This window comes from Monodon monoceros, unplaced genomic scaffold (genome assembly GCF_005190385.1).
Source record: "Monodon monoceros isolate NGI ecotype Baffin Bay Population unplaced genomic scaffold, NGI_Narwhal_1 Super_Scaffold_21, whole genome shotgun sequence".
Classification (NCBI taxonomy): domain Eukaryota; kingdom Metazoa; phylum Chordata; class Mammalia; order Artiodactyla; family Monodontidae; genus Monodon; species Monodon monoceros.
This window is the reverse complement of record NW_021703778.1, coordinates 122,664,538-122,686,082: the sequence shown is the minus strand read 5'-3', so window position 1 is coordinate 122,686,082 and position 21,545 is coordinate 122,664,538.

The window sequence follows — 21,545 nt, the reverse complement described above, 5'->3', positions numbered from 1 at the left end:
ATGTATAGTATCATGTCATCTGCAAACAGTGACAGTTTTACTTCTTTTCTAATTTGGATTATTTTATTTCTTTTTCTTCTCTGATTGCTGTGGCTAAAACTTCCAAAACTATGTTGAATATAGTGGTGAAAGTGGGCAACCTTCTCTTGTTCCTGATCTTAGAGGAAATGGTTTCAGTTTTTCACCATTGAGAATGATGTTGGCTGTGGGTTTGTCATATATGGCCTTTAGTATGTTGAGGTTTTTTCTGACTGCTTTGTCTGGTTTTGGTGTCACGGTGATGGTGGTCTCATAGAATGAGTTTGGGAGTGTTCCTCCCTCTGCTATATTTTGGAAGAGCTGAGAAGGATAGGCGTTAGCTCTTCTCTCAATGTTTGATAGAATTCACCTGTGAAGCCATCTGGTCCTGGGCTTTTGTTTGTTGGAAGATTTTTAATCACAGTTTCACTTTCAGTGCTTGTGATTGGTTTGTTTATATTTTCTCTTTCTTCCTGATTCAGTCTCAGAAAGTTGTGGTTTTCTAAGAATTTGTCCATTTCCTCCAGGTTGTCCATTTTACTGGCATACAGTTGCTTGTAGTAATCTCTCATGATCCTTTGTATTTCTGCAGTGTCAGTTCTTACTTCTCCTTTTTCATTTCTAATTCTGTTGATTTAGTCTTTTCCCTTTTATTCTTGATGAGTCTGGTTAATGGTTTATCAATTTTGTTTATCTTCTTAAAGAACCAGCTTTAATTTTATTAATCTTTGCTATTGTTTCCTTCATTTCTTTTTCATTTATTTCTGATCTGATCTTTATGACTTCTTTCCTTCAGCTAACTTTGGGTTATTTTTGTTCTTATTTCTTTAATTGCTTTAGGTTTAAAGTTAGGTTGTTTATTTGAGATTTTCCTTGGTTCTTGAGGTAGGATTGTGTTGCTATAAACTTCCCTCTTAGAACTTCCTTCTTAGAACTGCTTTTGCTGCATCCCATAGGTTTTAGGTCATCATGTTTTCATTGTTATTTGTTTCTAGGTATTTTTTGATTTCCTCTTCGATTTCTTCAGTGATCCCTTGGTTATTTAGTAGTGTATTGTTTAGCCTCCCTGTGTTTGTAGTTTTTACAGTTTTTTTTTTCCTGTAATTGATATCTAGTCTCATAGCATTGTGGTCAGAAAATATACTTGATACAATTTCAATTTTCTTAAATTTACCAAGGTTTGGTTTCTGACCCACGATATGGTCTATGCTGGAGAATGTCCCATGAGAACTTGAGATGAAAGTGTATGCTGTTGTTTTTGGATGGAATGTCCTATAAATAACAATTAAGTCCATCTTGCTTAATGTGTCATTAAAGCTTGTGTTTCCATATTTATTTTCATTTTGGATAATCTGTCCATTGGTGAACGTGGGGTGTTAAAGTCCCCTACTATGATTGTGTTACTGTTGATTTCCCTTTTTATGGCTGTTAGCATTTGCCTTATGTATTGAGCTGCTCCTCTGTTGGGTGCATGAATATTTACATTGTTATATCTTCTTCTTGGATTGATCCCTTGATCATTATGTAGTGTCCTTCTTTGTCTCTTGTAATAGCCTTTATTTTAAAGCCTATTTTGTCTGATATGAGAATTGTTACTCCAGCTTTCTTTTCATTTCCAATTTGCATGGAATATCTTTTTCCATCCCCTCATTTTCAGTCTGTATGTGTCCCTAGGTCTGAAGTGGGTCTCTTGTAGACAGCATATCTACAGGTCTTGTTTTTGTATCCATTCAGCCAGTCTACGTCTTTTGGATGGAGCATTTACTCCATTTATATTTAAGGTAATTATTGATATGTATGTTCCTGTCACCATTTTCTTAATTGTTTTGGGTTTGTTTTTGCAGGTCTTTCCTTCTCTTGTGTTTCCTGCCTAGAGAAGGTCCTTTAGCATTTGTTGTAAAGCTGGTTTGGTGGTGCTGAATTCTCTTAGCTTTTGCTTATCTCTAAACATTTTAATTTCTCTATCAAATCTGGATGAGATCCTTGCTGGGTACAGTAATCTTGGTTGTAGATTTTTCCCTCTCATCACTTTGTGATATCTTGCCACTCCCTTCTGGTTTGCAGAGTTTCTGCTGAAAGATCAGCTGTTAACTTTATGGGGATTCCCTTGTATGTTATTTGTTGCTTTTCCCTTGCTGCTTTTAATATTTTTTCTTTGTACTTAATTTTTGATAGTTTGATTAATATGTGTCTCTCATGTTTCTCCTTGGATTTATCCTGTATGGGACTCTCTGTGCTTCCTGTACTTAATTGGCTATTTCCTTTCCCATGTGAGGGAAGTTTTCGACTATAATCTCTTGAAATATTTTCTCAGACCCTTTCTTTTTCTCTTCCTCTGGTATCCCTATAATTCGAATATTAGTGTGTTTAATGTCTTCCCAGAGGTCTCTGAAACTGTCCTCAATTCTTCTCATTCTTTTTTATTTACTCTGCTCCCTGGTAGTTATTTCCACCATTTTATCTTCCAGGTCACTTATCCATTCTTCTGCCTCAGTTATTCTGTTATTGATTCCTTCTAGAGTATTTTTAATTTCAGTAATTGTGTTGCTCATCACTGTTTGTTTGCTCTTTAGTTCTTCTAGATCCTTGTTAAATGTTTCTTGGATTTTCTCCATTCTATTTCTGAGATTTTGGATCATCTTTAGTGTCATTACTCTGAATTATTTTTCAGGTAGGTTGCCTATTTCATCTTCATTTATTTGATCTAGTAGGTTTTACCTTGCTCTTTCATCTGTAACATATTTTCTTGTCATTTCATTTTTTTTTTTTTTTTTGATGGATGGTGCTATATTCCTGTCTTACTGGTTGTTTGGCCTGAGACATCCAGCACTGGAGTTTGCAGACATTTGGATAGAGCTGGATCTTGTGCTGAGATGAAGACCTCTGGGAGGCCTCACTCTGATTAATATTTCCTGGGGTCTGAAATTCTCTGTTAGTCCAGCAGTTTGGACTCAGATCTCCCACCACAGGAGCTTGGGCACAGCCTCCAGCCTGGGAACCATGATCCCACAAGCTTCATGGCATGGTTAAAAAAAAGAAGAAGAAAGAAAGAAAGGAGCAATAAAATATCAAGGAATAAAAAACAAAATATAATTAGAAAGATAAAAAATATATTAGGAAAAATAAAAATATAATTGAGACAACTGCAACAAGGTAAAATCAAACCACAAAAGAAAAAAGAAAAGGGGGTGGGACCAAGCCAAAAGGAGAGAACAATAACAACGTATAATGAATAAAATAAAATTAGAAAAATAAAAGATTTATTAGGAAAAATAAAAATATACAAGAATCAACAACAATGAATCAATAAGGTAAAAGAGAACCCCAATATAAAACAGGAAAAAAAAAACAAAAACTTGGCTATAGGGGCAGAGTTTAGGCACGGGTGGAACTTAGGCAGGAATGGGGTTTAGGGTGACGTGTGGCCTAGGCGGGTGGGGGGATGATGTTTGAGTGTGGGGTGGGGCCTAGGCTCAGGTCCCACGTAGGTGGAAAAGGCCCTAGGGGCGGGGCCTAGGTGGGGAGATATTCAAGGATGGGGTGGGGCCTCTGCTTAGGACCTGCAGGGAAGGGGAGCGGCTGTACCTGGAAAGGAGGGCCTCTGGAGTGTGGAGTTCTGGAGCTTGGAGGTAGGGCCCAAGTGAGGTTGTGTGGGTGGGGTTTAGGCCCAGCGCAGTTGGAGGGGGTCTCAGAGGGATCTCCAAGTGTAGAGGTAGGGCCCTGGGTGGGGGTTTAGGGGCACAGCTTGGGTTCTGCACTGCAGGAGGGAGGCTCCGAGGGCAGAGGATTAGGCCTGGGAGCCCAACAGGCTTCCAGGTGCCTAAGTGGACAGGGAAAGCACTGGCCACCTTCCCTTCTGTTCCTTCACACCCCACCCCCACTGTCTCCTCCAGGGTCTCCCCCGTCACCCACTGAACCCCTAACCGTGGGTTGGTCCTGCTGGGTGTAGGAACTCCTCCCCTCCCCCAGCCGCCCCTCAGGGGTGTCATCCCAGATGTTCAGCCTTTACTTTTGCTCCCTCTTCCCTCCTTCCCACTCTCTCAGGACCCGCCGGCTGGAGAGGGCCTCGGTGGGCAGTGGGTCAGGCCAGGGATCTCAACAGATTCTTGGGGACCTAAGTGGGCAGGGGAAACCTGGCTGCTCCCTTTTGATCCTCTGCCTTCCCAATGGTCCCCCAATTTCCCCCTTCAGGCTTGGGATCCCTTCCCCTCCCCCAGCCACCCCTCAAGGATGCCAGTCCCATCCTGCCTCCACTTCTCCTCCCCCCTACTCCCCCCATGCCCCACATCCTACCCGGTCACTGGAGGTTCCTCCTTTCTCCTTAGGTGTCCGTGGTCCCCCGCCAGTGCCTGGTAGGTGCCCTAGTTGTAGGGAGACATGAATTCTGCATTCTCCTAGTACGCCATCTTGACTCTGCCCCCCAAATATATGTGCCAATTTAATTCTTAATATTGTCATTTCTTATTTTCTCTTTTTTCTCCTTTGATCTTTTTTGGAGTTTCTCAATTTTATTATCTTTTCAAATAACTTTTAACTTTGTTAATTTTATCTATTGTTTGTGTCATACAACCAATTATTTATACTTCCCTTGTGTTAAATAACACTTTTATAATGTTTTCATATAACTGGTGATATTTTAATTAGATAATCAAAACCCATGCAAAAATTAAAGTTTTACTAAAGAAATAGCAAAATTTAAACTAAAATCCTATCTTCTGTAACAGGTGTGAGCAAACTAAGCCTGAGGGCCAAATATGGCTTGTCCCCTATATCTAAAATAAACTTTCATTGAAATACATCCATGTTCTTTTATTTACCTATTATCTATGGTTGCTTTTGCATTACAACAGCAGGCAGAGTTGAGTAATTGCCACAAAGACTTTATGGCTTGCAAACCCTAAAACAGTTACTATTGACCTTTTATAGAAAAAGTTTGCCAGTCCCTGCTCTGTTCTAAATGATATATGCCATAATCATACTGATCAATTGTAACTAATAAAAGAGATTCAGAAGCTTCCTTCAGGTTAGCTTTGTGTCATTTTCCATCTACACAATTCATTTCCATCCATGATATTCACATTGAGCCCCTGGATAAACCTAAGTTGAACACCTTATTCTGTGCCTAGCTATGTGCTAAGGCGGGGAATAAGTAATTCACCATGTTTCTTCACATTTGAGTGGTAACATTAGGGATATTTACTAGTGTACAAGGCATCTCAAAGGCACAGAAACTGGAGTGACTCATGTTTCCTGAGAAGGTAAGCTGAGGCTCTGTGGGGCTTTTCCATCTAGATAAGGAAGGCCAAGGTGGTGCGCCGTGGCGAGAAGAGTCAGCAAAGGCCTGAGTGGGCCTTTAAATGCTTGCATTTCCCTCCCCCCAACACACAAAATATTTAGTAATGTAAGTATTTGTAAAAAGAAATACCACATTTTTACATCTATTATGTGATACGTAGTTTATTAACTATGTTTGCTCATGTTATTTGAAATTATTTCTAAGCCAGAATTTGTATTATTCAGAGTAATTCTTAAAGATTTCACAAAATGAATCTCAAAATTTGCTCAGAAGAAAATAAAAATGCAGTTTAGTTATCATCCTCCCTATGGATATTAATTTTGAGCTTTTACAAATGAACAATGGCATTGTGTGTAGTGGGGGAAGGAAATGCAAGCATTTAAAAACCATGGAATTCATTAAATCAAAGTAAGACTTTTTTTGAAGGTCCCCAATATTTTTTAAACAGAGGGAGGAGCAGGTAAAAATGTAGTAAAGCTACAGATGAGCCCGGATAAAGTGGGAATATAGAGGATTCCATGGGTAATAGTCTACGGGTAAGGTAGGAGGTGGGGGGAAGCATATAGTAGGCTGAGCTTCAGGACAGTCCCACTCAGGCCTTTGAGAGTCAGCACAGTTATAAATAAGAAAGAATGCTGGAAAAGAAAGAACAAATAACTTTTCCCAGGGTTTGAAAACTAAAAGTTTGCATTTCATTACTTCTGTAATAGACTCGTTAGCTCAAAACCCTACTCCATCAACCATCCTAAGTGTGTCTTGGACTAGAAATAGTATGGTTTCAAGTACACTCAAGAAACTAATGCACTGTAGATGCTGGCATCTTGGGATGCTGAGATGACCAAGATACCACCATAACATGATAAAAAATTGGCAGACATTTTAGAATCTAATTAGTTCATTCTACAGAAAAGGAAAATATATGTTATATCTAGTTTTATATTTTCAATGTCAAAGCCTCAATTCTCTTTTATCTGTGCTTGATGTTAGAACTTGTACAGGACACAGGTCCTCTTGGTCTGCACTGAGGGGTTCAAGTTCACCCTTCTTAGCTAGTGGTGTGGCTTTCTTGGGACCATTGTGTTATCATCACTAATATTCCTCTTCTAAGCCCAATACAAGTTCTGAGATTGAAATGACTTTGAACACAGATTGGATTCCAAATGGGCTCTATATAGAAATAAACAAAACTTCTCAGAAAATTTTGTCTCACATATTTAAAGTCTGACAAGTTTCTCAACTTTTGTCACATATGCCCTACATTTTTTCTCTGATGTGCTTTTTCATTCCTTTTCTTGGGTAGTTCTTTTCCAAAATAACCATTATTAGATGTCCACTTATCCTTCAAGACTGTGATTATCCTGATTTCATTATTTTTTTTTTATTTTGTAGCATTTTTCCTAATATTGTTTCATTCTATCAAGTTTCATTTTGACTAATTATTTTGGGTTCTGTGCATATCAATTAACTCTGAAATCTTTAATGCAAAGCCTATCTCATAATTTTTATATTTTCACATATAATTATTAAATGCTAGAAAATCATATTGCCACTGAGTAGCTACTCAGTAAACATCTTCCTGAAAGGGGGGAAGAAAACAACTTTATTTCTTATAGAATAAATATTTCTGATTAATTCAGAGTACCTTTTCTCTTAGTTAGCTCTTTAATTCTGTGCCAGGCTTGAATACTGCTTTGGCTACTTTGAAACCTGCCTCTGGCCTTTGTGGCATGATATGAGCCACCATCTCCAACTCCAGCCTGATCCTGACTAACACCTTAACCAGCTGTCCACACGGCTTGTATCTGGCCTGCCTTTGACCAACCCCCAGCTACTTATGTATCATGCCTCACAACATCTCCTTCCTATGCCTGTCTTCCTCCCTGGCTGTGCCAATAATTTGCAACATGATTCTTCAACCAGTTTTCAAAATTTGTGGTAAGTTATGACCTCAGATATTAGTTCACTTTTCCTTGGATTAAATTGCCTCAACTCCTTTAATATTCTAATATTCTCCATAGTTCACAATTTCTAATTGTGAACAGAATTTCCAATCATTTCTCTTTGTTCCTGAAAGATCTGGTATACTGATGGCTTTATATGATCCAACTAGTCAATTTAAATTATGTGTGATCAGAGATCATATGATGTTCATCAACTTGAACACTTCAATTAACATTCTTATATTTTCCAAATCATTAATCTGGTCTAAAATTATGTCCCTGATTCTCCCCACCTGCCTCATACTGCTTAAATATCAAATCACACTCTGCCAAAAATATATAACAGTTCCTCCATTAGAGTGTATTGAGTTGACTGAATTGATTTATTTACCTTTTTGTAGAACCATACACAGTAATGATTAAGAGTTCATGCTCTGCATGTAAATTACTTGGTTTGGCCACTTACTTGCTTTTAAATTCTCTGTGTTTTAGTTTATCAGTGTTAACTGGGAATAACCCTAATAATACCATCTACCAGATAGTGTTGTTATACATATTAGAATGAATTTTATATGTATATCCACTAGGAAGGGAGGAGGTCAAAGTTATAAGTTGAGAGACTAGTTAGTAGATTACTGTAATCTAGACTAAATAGGTGTCAATTATACATGGGAATACTAATGATAGGTGTGATGAGAAGCAGTTGAATGCAGAATATATTTTGAATTTAGACCCAAGAAGATTTCCTAAGGGATCAGATGAGGAGATGTGATAAAAAGATAAGACTAAGGATGATACCCAGGTTTTGGCCTGAGTATTTGGAGAATAGAATTTTCATGTACTGAGGTGAAGAAGACTGTGACAGTATAGGTGGGATATGGAGAGAGGGGATAGGGATGTGTTGGCTGAATATTAGGAGCTTAGCGTTAGTATGTTAAGTTTAAGATATATTTTGGCCATTCATCTTGTTACCCAGCAGTATGGTAACATCTCCAGGACCAGAAACATTTTCAGTAAACCGTAAAGGATAGTATTGTTAAAGTATACTTTCTGTTGTTTAGTGTTTAAATATGAGTCCATAGAGATATCCTAAGGGACATGACGTACAGGATCAAATACAGAATTTCAATGAAGACCAGAAGGATTGTTTTTCTTTGTTTATAATCTATTTTTCTATTGAAGGATAGTTGATTTACAATATTAGTTTCAGGTATATAGATTATACTCCATTTATAGTTATAAAATAATGGCTATATTTCCCTGTGTTGTACAATATATCATTGTTGCTTATCTATGTTGTAAATAGTAGTTTGTATCTCTTAGTCTCATAACCCTATCTTGCCCCTCCCCCCACCCCTCTCCCCACTGGTAGCAACTAGTTTGTTTCTATATATTTGAGTCTATTTCTGTTCTGTTATGTACATTCATTTATTTTATTTTTTAAATTCAACATATAAGTAATAACATACAGCATTTGTCTTTGATTTATACACATATATATACGAATATGTATACATATATATGTATTTCTTTATCCATTCATTTGTTGATGGACACTTGGGTTACTTCCGTATCTTGGTTATTGTAAATAATGCTTCTGTGAACACTGGGGTACATGTATCTTTTCAAATTAATGTTTTCAGGGTTTTTTTCCTAATATATGTCCATGAGTGGTATTGCTGGATCATATGGTAGCTCTATTTTTAGTTTTTTGAGGAATCTCCATATTGTTTTCCACAGTGGTGCATCAATTTTCATTTCCACCAATAGTGTACAAGGGTTTCTTTTTCCCCACATCCTCACCAACACTGGTTTTTTGTGGTCTTTTTGATGATGGCCATTCTGACAGGTAACGTGGTAACTTATTGTGGTTTTGATTTGCATTTCTCTAATGATTAACCATATTGAGCACCTTTTCATGTGCCAGTTAGCCATCTTTATGTCTTCTTTGGAAAATGTCTATTCAGGTCTTCTGCCCATTTTTATTCTGGTTGTTAGTTTTTTTGATATTGAGCTATATGAGTTGTTTATATATTGTGGATATTAATCCCTTATTGGTTATATCATTTGCAAATATTTTCTCCTATCTAGTAGGTTGTCTTTTCATTTTGTTGATGGTTTGCTTTGCTGTGCAAAAGCTTTTAAGTTTAATTAGGACCCGTTTGTTTATTTTTGCTTTTACTACTTTTGCCTTAAGAGATAGATCCAAAAAAATACTGCTACAATTTATGTCAAAGAGTGTACTGCCTATGTTCTCTCCTAGGTTGTTCATGGTTTCAAGTCTTACATTACATCTTTAAATCATTTTGAGCTTATTTTTGTATATGGTGTGAGAAAATGTTCTAATTTCATTCTTTTGCATGTAGCAGTCCAAGATTTCTGAAAAAGATTTGGACAGGGGATACCTAAAGCAAAATTTCTTTAGAACACTAGCAAGACCACTGATTACAAAGTCCAATGAAATGTTTTGGTGAGATGATCTGGAAAACATGTGGACATCACTAACCCTAGACTGTGGCTCCTCATTCATCATTCTCCTTTAGGTCCTACTTTAATCTTGATCTTTTATGTTTTATATTAATATCAATTTCTACTTTCTAATAGTAAGAAATCTTTTTTCTCTCATAGATTTTATTTTTAATTATTAAAAAGAAACATAAAAATTTGGGATATTTCCTGCACAAGTTGATTCTATATTGCCAATAAACTACAGGTAAGTAATTTTAAATTAATTTTAAATAAGCAGAATATGATCTGTTTTTCATGTATTAAAAATATAATAGGACCATGAATAATAAAAATAATGCAAGGGCAAAAATCTTTGTACTGGAAGAAAATTTTTTGAAAAATATTTGTTAATTGTGATAAATTTGAAAAATGGATTTAGTATCTTTTTTTTTTGCGGTACATGGGCCTCTCACTGTTGTGGCCTCTCCCGTGGTGGAGCACAGGCTCCGGATGCGCAGACTCAGCGGCCATGGCTCACGGGCCCAGCCTCTCTGCGGCATGTGGGATCTTCCCGGATCGGGGCACGAACCCGCGTCCCCTGCATCGGCAGGTGGACTCTCAACCACTGCACCACCAGGGAAGCCCTGATTTAGTATGCTGACAGGAAATGAAATTGTTATATAGATAGAAATGATGGGAAGATGTTATCTTTGTTTAGGTTTCATAGACCTTAAATGTAAGTGGTAGAGAAAAACTTGAAAACAGAAAATGATAAAGAAAATCATAATTTAAGTAATGAGAAAGCATATATATCAAGTTTATAGTGACAATTTTCATCAAAATGTTTTATGTTGCCTCTGACTTAATTCAGGATCTCACTCTGCTAGAAATCAGAAAGCATATGTAGAATTCTGCCATCAAGAGAATTTAAAGAGACAGATATATACTCATGAAGAAATATAACAAAATAAAACAAAAACAAATAAACAGACTGAGTGTGACCTGGCCAAAAGTGAGAAGAAGGGAATAGAACCATTGAATCCTAGAACTAGAAGAAATTCCATCTCTCTTATCCAGTTCCACCATTTGACAGACAAGGAGACATTCTCACTATAGTTAAATGACCTGCCCAAAGTCAATTAGCCAGTGAGGAGTATAAGAAGATACTTAAATATTATGTCAAGATCCATAATGACATTTTATGCAATAAACTACATTAATATGCATAACTAAAACTAAGGAAGAGGAGGCAGGGAATTGTGGAACAGGTTTTTTGAAAATATATTAAAGGATTAAATTTTAGCTGATTAATAGGCCCAAATTTCTAAAAAAAAATTATTATTTTTACATTATAAAATTTAAACCACATAACTGGGGGGGGGTGTGCAGAGGAGAAGCAGTTCATTATATGTAAATCTAACAATTCACATATTTTTCTATGGAAACAGTAGGATAATCAGCTAAATAAATGTTTGTAAAATTCATGTTTTCACATCTTGCCTGTATAGTTTGTATACCTTAATATACAGATAAACTGTATATATACAGATATTCAGATAAACTGAAAAATTTGAGGTAGAATTTATAGTTTGTACTAAACTATATTTTGTTTTGCTTGTGTTTTTTATTCTTGATCATTGTAGTTATTAATCAATTACCTGTGTGCGTATAATATTATTTAGAAATAGCCTACAATTATCAAGTGACTTCCATGTCAGGCACTGTACTCAATGTTTACCTCTTTGAATCCTTGTGATAACTCAATTCTCAACTAACATTCCACCTACTTTTACAGATAAAGAAGCTAAAATAATTTAAGAAGAGAAATTACATAATTTACCTAAAGGTACATAATTTACCTAAAGGTACATAATTTACCTAATTTACATAATTAGAAAGGCCACATAATTTTCTATCTACCTCTCTCTCTCTATCTGTATACATATATACATGCATACATAGACATATATATCATTCATATATATATGGATAGTTTTCCACCTAAAAAATCTTTTTTAATTATTTTATTAATTTTAAAAAAAAGGACCAACTTGGATGGCTTTGTCTTACAGTTCATATTATTTAAGTGATTCTCAGCTTTAACTGTACATTAGCATCACCTTGTCTTAGTCATTCTAGATGCTATAGCATGGTACTGTAGAGTGTTTGGCTTGGCTTATAAACAACAGAAATTTATTTCTCACAGTTTTGGAGGCTGGGAAGTCCAAGATCAAGGAGCGAGCAGATTCAGTGTCTAGTGATTGCCTGCCTCCTGGTTCATAGGTGGCTGTCTTCTCACTCTGTCCTCAAGTGGTGGAAAGGGCAAGGGAATTTTCTGGGAATCTCTCTATAAGGGCACAGATTCCATTTGTGAGGCTCTGCCCTCATGATCTAAGTACTTCCCAAATGTTCCCACCTCCAAATACCAACACAATGGGGATTAGATTTCAACATATTAATTTGGTGGGGGGGAAGGGCACAAATATTCTGTTTGCAGCACATCACGTATATTTTTAAAAATTGGATGCCTGGAGAACACCTTAGACTAATTAAAACTTATTTATAAAGTAGGACTTAAACATAATTAATTTTTAAATCTCTCTAGTTAATTTTAATATTTACCCAATGTTGAGAACCACTCTTATAGATTAAGTGCATAGATCAGTTTAGCAACTCACAAAATAATTTTTGAAATACTCCCTTAGAAGATCTTTAAGAGGAAGGGGAAAAAAGGGACATGTAAGTGTAAATAAGTGTACTGATGAAAATCAAACAAACAAGTCTTTTTGTGTAGTTTCCCCATTTTGGCAAGTACTCTATCAAAGGACCTGAGTACTGAGGGAGCAACATGGGAGCATGATCCAACAGGTGTCATTTTATGTAGAGACATGAAAGGGTTAAAAGAAGGAAGGATAATAAAACAGAGGCTTGGCAAAGGAGGCAAGGTGGAAATAGATGTATGAGGTGTCAAACAGAAATTGGGTTTGGGATTAATTCTGGGTGTAGTGGTGGACATATATTCATAGGAAACAATATACTTCCTTATTGGTGGTGATTTTATAAAAATTAAAAGACTACTAACTAGATAGGATATGAAGTCTAGTAATGTTATCACCTATAGAAATACACTTTTCAACTTACTCCTGGGTTATAAGTGAATTTAAACCATCTGTGAAGTAAAAGTATAAACAGCATCCTAAAAGGGGGGCAATCTTTACAGCAATGACAATGAGATCATTGTTACACTGCTGGTGTCATTCCAATACAATAGCTAAACTATTCCATGACTAGGATCCAAAACATCTCAAATAAATGTATGAGGAACTTTTCTTCCACACATAATTTATTGCGGTCCTTGCTAGAATAAATGGCCTATAGAAGTATGTGTTGATACATGGTCAATGGAAGTAATTGTGTTCAATTTCATTCAACAAAATTTCCAGCTGACTCAGTAATTCAAATACAAAATCCCCAACTCAGGAAAGACTTGGTCATTCACTATACTCCCTGAAGGACTTTTAAGTTAAATACCACTGAATAAAAAACATGGATTATAGGAGTCTATGTACAATCATAATAATACAAATATGCACACTGCAAATTATTAATAATTTTTTTCTGAACTGACTTTAAAAATCAATGTAGAAACTGCTAAAATTACCAGAATAATTAGGAAAAATATTGAGAAAAATATAAAGAAGTTTCTTTGAGTTTTCAGACCTTTTTTTACAAATCATGTTAAACCATGATTTGAAAATAATTACATAAGTATCTTCAGTAAGTTTAATGTGTCAAGATTGAGATCTTCAATTTTAACTCATTTTTCAAGTTGAAACATACCTTCCCAAACAGAATCAAAAAATATTTTTATACATGTCAATACATGTTTTTGAATATAGGACCAATTGTGTACTTTACATTTTTCTAGACTTTGGAATAAAAGACAAACTCCTTGTTCTTCACTTATTTATCCCCTCCAATCCCATAACTAAGTTAAATGTATCTCTTCTTCAGTTGGTTCATTCAAAATATATTCTTGAATATATTTGCTGTCATTCAGGCACGGCTCTCATACAGAGATTAAAAGTTAAGAGTGCCTCTCCACAAGATCCTTATTCTTTAACATGGAGAAAAGAAAAAAAATAACTAATCAAGTAGCAAAATAAATGCCCTAATAGAAATATACATACAATGCTACGGGAATAAATAATTGAAAAACACTATGAAAGTCAAGGAAGTTTAGAGGCTCTGAAACATATTGTTGGAGTTGAAATATGCATAAAAAGTAGGCAAATGGGAAGACTGTGGAAGTGTATGAAGAAAAACAAACAGTATATAATTCTGTTATATAGGCATGAGATAGTATGGCCCATTCAATTCGAGGAATTGTAAATTGTACATTAGGTTAGAGTTTGACAACCTCTTAAGGGGTGAAAATATTAGCTGGAGAGGTAATCAAGGCTCAAATCTTAAAAAGGTCTATATACTATATTGAGTTTCATGTGTACATTGTACACAATGGGGAGTCACTGAAGAATTTTAAATGGATACATTAAAATCATGGAATTTGTATTTAGACATATTTATCACAGACAATTCTAGTTTTGACTCTGACAGATGAAAAGCTTGGAAGTCTTCACTTCCATCCTTAAAACAACAAAAACTAAGCTGAACAAACTGAAAATCAACAACTTTCTTGTACTTATCAGATAATTTAGATTGCAGAGCAAAGTGGCACCCTAAAAACTGGAGTGATAGGAGAATACAAAACATACAATCGAGATACCCTTACCAGAAACAAAAGCCACTGGGGCTATAAACTGTCCAAAAACAGACATAGCAATTTTGAATTTCTGGAAGCTAAATCATACTATTGCAAATTGGAGAAACTTCTAGGTGTCACAGTCTTAGGGAGCTCCAAAACTTATGTGAGTTTTACCTCCAGGAGTTCCACCACAATTTCACAAAGATGTGCCAAGAAAAATTCTCTCATCATTGTAGGAAACGGGAAGGCAAAGGAATGATTTTGAAATAGTCAAGAGCTTTCTCAATGATAGAGCCTACTCTTTAGCAGAACAGACTATCAGATCTGCACAGCCCAGCCCCACACAATCAAAAATTTGTGTATAACTTTTGAATCCCCCCAAACTTAACTACTAATAGCTTACTATAGACTGGAAACCTTACCAATAACATAAACAGTCAATTAACACCTATTTTGTATGTTATATGTATTATATATTGTATTTTTACCATAAAGTACACTAGGGAAAAGAAAATGTTATTAAGAAAATCATAAGGAAGAGAAAATACATTTATAGCACTGTATTTATTGATACAGAAGGTTTACATAGTCTGTTTACAAGATAAATCATTTGTCAGCTACATCAGCATTGTATGATACAAAACACTGTAAATGTTATATGCAATATATGTTATATGTAACACATTATATTATTCAATAAATGTTATATGTAATATGCTATATTACTGACACTAGGCATCAAAAATGAAGAGATAATGTAAAAAATTTATATTTATTTATAGGTATAACGATTAATGCATTGATAACGAAGAAGCAGCATTATTGAAACCAAGGGTGTTCATCAGTTAGATCCATTAAACTGTAACTTACTTAATAAATAATGAAATGTAACCTGTCTTCATTGATCAAGCTCATTTTAATTGTTTTTATGAAAACTTGCATGACCTCCAAGCATCCCATAGCCTAAACAATAAAATGTTTTCCCGAGTTGTTTTTTAAGAACTTGGAGTCAGCTGTGTCCAGTTCGAGCTCAAGGTGGTTAAGACTGGTTGGGACTACCAATCCTCCAACAAGGCATGAATGAGTGTCTGATTGGTGACATTTTGATGTCAGAGTACCAAAACTCAACCCTCAGAACATGCTAATACTGCCATTTTCTGAACACGTGTCCCATGGAAAGCATGTAGCTTAGTTACACCTGCACAGAATGAGGAGTACCTCACCTTTTTCTTATCTCCAATCACCTTTCCCCAGGCTCCCCATGCCTCTACTCTATCCCACAAATATCCTGTATTCCTTGCCTTTAGGGAGGTGGATTTGAGATTTGTTCTTCAGTCTCCTTGCTTGGCTACCTTGTGATTGAACTCTTTCTCTGCTGCAAACCTCAGTGTCTCAGTGTTTTAGCTTGCTTCCTGTTGGGCAAATGAACCTAGTGTAATCGATACCACTGATTCAAGGTATCCTAGCCTATACACTAAATGAATGAATCATTATAAAAATAATATAATGCAAAAAATATAAAAAATAATATAATAAAAAATAATAAAATAATATAAAAATAATACATTATTAATTTTATATTAAATATCACTCACCTTATGACTATGTAAGGATAGGCTCTCCACTTCAATACAACTCTGGCAAACAATATTCTACCCAATGAATACTTAGGTGATGATAATGATGATACAAAAGCATCTTATATAGCTCTTGCTGTACAGTTATTAGATTTTCACATGAAGACACTCATACAAAATACACAAAGGATAAGTTTATTAACTGTATAGCATGATGATTACTTACTATTCATTAAGTGGAAGTGGATTATCATAAAGGCCTTCATCCTCATCATCTTCATGTTGAGTAGGGTGAGGAGGAGAGGAAAGAGAAGGGGTTGCTCTTGCTGTTTCAGGGGTACCAGAGGCAGAAGATGTTGAGGAAGTGGAAGGAGAGACAGGAGAGGCAGGCACAATCAGTGTAACTTTATGGAAATACATCTTAATTTCTGTCTCCCTTTTTTTGCATTTTCCTTTCTCTAAAAATGAATCCTTCTACCATTTGCTTTAATTTAGTGCTCCAATTACAGAAGGGTCTATTTCATAAAAGAAGTCAAAAGCAATCTTGAACAATCAGAATCCTTCTTGCCAGACTGTATGATGTTAATTTGTTTTCTGGCACTGCTTCTACATCTTCTTCCTCATAATCTGGCACTGGCTTGGAAGATTTCACGTCCATCAAGTCATCTTCCATTAATTCATCTGCTATGGTATCTATTAGATCTTGAATTTTTCTAAGATTCATTTCTTGAAACCCTTCACCTCCCATCTTTTTTTTTTTTTTTTTTGCCATATCCACGATCTCTTTCATGATTTCTTTGATCGGCTCTGTTGTAAACCCTGTAAAGTCATGCATGACATGTAGACAGTTTTCACCAGCTGGAATTTATTGTTTTGGGCTTGGTGGCTTTCATGGTTTTTCTAAAACAATGATGGCAACTTCAATGGTGTAATCCCGCCAGACTTTTGTGATGTTTTCTCTATCAGGATTCTCTTCCATAGCATTGACAATCTTTTCCATACCATGCCTGTGTAATGAGCCTTAAGGATCCTTATGATCCCCTGATCTAGAGGCTGAATTATAGACATTGTGTTTGGGGACAAGTAGACCACTTCAGTGTCATTCATGTGGTTCTTGGTGGCCAGGGCATTGTCTAATATCAAAAGAACTTTAAAAGGCAGTCGCTTACTGGCAAGGTACTGCCTGACTTCGAGACATTAGCAGAACCAATCCAGGAAAAGTGTTTCTCATTGTCCAGGCCTTCTTGATGAACAACCGAAAGACTGGCAACTGTGTTTATCTTTTCCCTTCAAGGCTTGGGAGTTAGCAGTTTTATAGGTAGGGCAGTCCTGATCATAAACCCACTGCATTTGCACAAAACAGTAGAGTGGGCTTATCCCTTCCTGCCTGAAATCCTGGTGCTTTCTTCTCTTCCTTACTAATATATGTCCTTTGTGATATTATTTTTTTCCAGAATAGGGTTCTTTTGTCTGCATTAAATACCTGTTCATACAGATATTCTTTCTCCTTAAAGATTTTTTTAATGGTGTCTGCAAATTTGTCTGCTACCTCTTGGTCAGCAGAAGCTGCTTCTGTTACCCTGACATTTTTTTTTAAAGCCAAAGCTCTTTTTAAATTATCAAACCATCCTTTTCTGACATTAGATTGTCCAGCTTTAGATCTTTCACTTTACTTTTGCTTTAAGTCATCATACATAATGACTTCACATTTTCCTGAATCATGTTAGAGTCTATAGTTATGCCTTTCTGAATAGCAATCCTACACCCGCATAAAAACTGTGTTTGCAATACAAGATAAAAAGGTAATTCTTTAAAAGAACAAGGTAATTCTTAAAACGTACAAGGTTTTCAAAAAAAGTACAAAGTTTTCATGTCTGCTGACATAGCTGTAGTGACAGCTTCATGAATTTTCTTTTGCATTTTTACAATGTTTTTTATGCTTTTTTACAATGGTTTTATGCTGGATTCATTTATCTTGAAATGGTGGGCAACCACAGCTGCAGACTTCAATCAATAGTACATATATTAAGCAATTCAAATTTTTCTTATATGTGTAATGTCATGACTTTTCTCTGCTTCTTAGGAGCACCTCCAGCACCACTAGTGGCATTTTGTATTGGTTCCATATTGTTATTTAAGGTTTGTGGTATTGCACTAAATGCAATGAAAAGTATGAAGGAACTGAGAGAGAGCACTCTTTGCTACTATATGTAATTTACTGGAGAGATGAGTTCCTCATATGGAGATGATTTGTGTCACATGGTACTTTAAGTGGATACTTGCAACACTTGAGTTCACAACAATAGCAGCAGGAGATGGCTACAAAATTATTACAGTAGTACAGTACATACTACAGTTAATTTTAGGCAGTTATGGTTTAATACTGCATCTTTATATTTGTTTATATTTCTCTCAACTGAAGATGGTGCCAAGTGTGGTCTGTAAGTGTTTGTGTGTAAATTTTAATACATTTTATAATAGATTTGGGTATATTTTATGGTATTAAATGATAAAATAAACTAGCAACTACAAATACTTTATGCATTCATGACATATATTTTTCTTAATTTTTTGATATTTCTAGGCTATGTGGTTCATCTAAGAGTTTTTACAAGTTGTCACAAATCTCAAAATAATTTTCCAATATATTCATTGAAAAAACATTCATATGTAAGTGGAACGGCACAGTTCAAACTCATATTGTTCAAGGGTCAACTGTATTCCTTCTATGTAGGGTGGAAATTTTCCAACTCCAACAATATCTGGTCTTTCTGTCTCACCTAAAAGGGTGGGAGAGCCTTGAGACACTTGAGAAGTTACAGCTCTTGAAAAGTTATGTGACCACTAAAAGACTGTAATTTAATCAGAAGATTATAGAATGCTCCCACTCCCCAACATATTACCACCACATCAACAATGATCCAGTACAATAAATGGATTACAGTTGAATGAGCTGCAAAGCTGACTCTAAGGAGTTCTTAGGAAAAAGACAAGAGGGGAGACAAAAAAAGAACACTAGAGGAAACTGAAGCCACTGACACCTGCAGCTACTGCAAAAATTAAACGCATCTCAACCCTAACCAGATTAATATAAAACTTCATGCTAAAGTCCTTTTCCTTCAGTTTCTGTTACCCAGTGTATCATGTCTGAGTTTCAACAACAACAAAAAAAATCACAAAACTTTTTAAAAGAAAAAATAGTCTAAAGAAACAAAACCTCAAATTCAGATATGACAGATATTTTAGAATTATCAGACAGAGAATTTGAAATAACTATGATTAATATGTTAATGACTGTAATGGGAAAAGCAGACAATGTTCAAAAACATGAATAATGTAACATAAGAGATAGAAACTAATAATAATTAAAAGGTAACACTATAAATTGAAAAAACTCTGTAAAAGAAAAGAATCCTTTGGTAGGCACATCAATAGACTAGACATAGTGGAGAAAAAAATCAATGATATTAAAGATAAGTCAGTAGAAACTTCCTAAATTGATATGCAAAGAGAAAAACATAAAAATAATGGAAAAAAGACTCAGAATATCCAAGAACAGTGGGACAATATCAATAGGTGGAATATATGCATAATTGGAATATCAGAAGAAAAAGTAAATGGAAGAGAAGAAATATTTGAAGAAGCAACAGTGAGAATATTCCAAAATTGGTTGCAGATCCCAAATTCCAGTTCTAGAAAGATCAGAGAACACTAAATGGGATAAACACCCAAAAATCTACATCCAGGAATATAACATTTAAACTGTAGTAAACAAAACACAAAAAGAAAATCTTAATGGTAGAAGACAAAACAAAAACAAAAACACCTTACCTACAGAGGTACAAGGATAACAATTACAGTGGACTTTTTGTCAGAACTACATTAGCAAAAAGAGAGCAGTGAAATATTTAGTGTTGAAAGGAAAAAAAAAAATCATCAAACTAGAAGTCTATGTCCAGTGAAATTATTCTTCAAAAGAGAAAGAGAAATAAAAAACTTTCTCAAACAAAACTGAGAGAGAGAATTTATCACCAGCAAATCTGTCATGAAAAAAATATTTTTTTAACTTCTTTCAAACAATGGTGGAAAATAATAGGATTCAGAAATTTGTATCTACATAAAGATTATCAGAGAAGGAATTAATAAAGTTAGGTTACAATATTTTTCTTATTACTACTTGATCTAAAAGAATGCATTTCCAGTTAACAGTATACCACTTCAAATATATAAATATATGCACACACACAATTCAAATATATATGTACGCAATTAATCTCAACTTAAAAACATATATCAAAAGATATAGATATCTCATAGATATATCAAAATCTATGGCAACCACTAACAAAGTTTTTAAAAGCATAACTGTTATGCCAAGAGAGGAGAGAAATGAAATTATATAAGATACTCAAATGAAGCCAAAGAATTCGAGAGAGAGAGAGAGAGAGAGAGAAAATAACAGTTGCAAAGACTAGAAAGCCATGAAAACCAAGTTGAAATTGCACTGATTGGCAAAATTTTTTTGCTTCTCTTACCTTTCCAGATTCCTATACTCCCTACAATTTTGACCTGGCAATTCCTTACTATCTGGTCAGCTATTTGATACTTTTAAGGTTTTTTTAAAAAAATATTTTGTCCAGCATTTTTAGTTGTTTTCATTGGGAAGGTTGGTCCAAACAGTTTAGTCCATCATTACTGCAGATGAGAGTTGCTCTGCATGTCTTCTTTGCCTGATTTCCTAGTTTGGAACTCATTGTCCTTGCCTTTACATGCCATATGAAACTCTAAATCGAATTAATAGTATCAAAAAATTAAATAAGAAGTTTTGTTTTAACTACAGTAATGTCTGGCTGTAGAAAAGTGTACTGGTACCTGTGAGGGCTGCACCCAGATGAGGACTTATTCCCAACTATAGGGAGACTCACCCTCACCCTTGCTGAGAGAACCATACTTTCCTGCCCACAGCCAGGTTTTCCATTGTCTACAACCTTCATGAAGTTTCCTACAAACTTTCTGCAAAATCCCAGGTCAGAATCTCTGAGTTTTCCCTTCCACTGTGGATCTTATCCTGCTCTCATACAGGTCTTGAGCCCAGTGATTCTCAAACCACCTGCGGGGAAGCCTCCTCTTTTTTCCTAATCTTGCAAATTGATACTTTTGTAAAACTACAAGAAAATTTAATTACAAGAAAAAATAAATTTAAAAAAAATACAATGCTTTTTATTAGATTAAACAGATATAATATTATACTCAATACGGTATTTTAAAAATAGATCATAGACCTAAATAAGAAACACAAATGTATAAAACTTCTAGAAGATAACACAGGAGAAAATCTACGTGACCTTGGGTTTGGTAATGAGTTTTCATATACAATGCCAAAAGCACTGTGCATGATAGAAATTTTTGATGGATTACACTTTATTACAATTAAAAACTATTTCACAAAAATCACTGTTAAGAGAATCAAAGCTAAGCTATAGACTAGGAGAATATGTTTG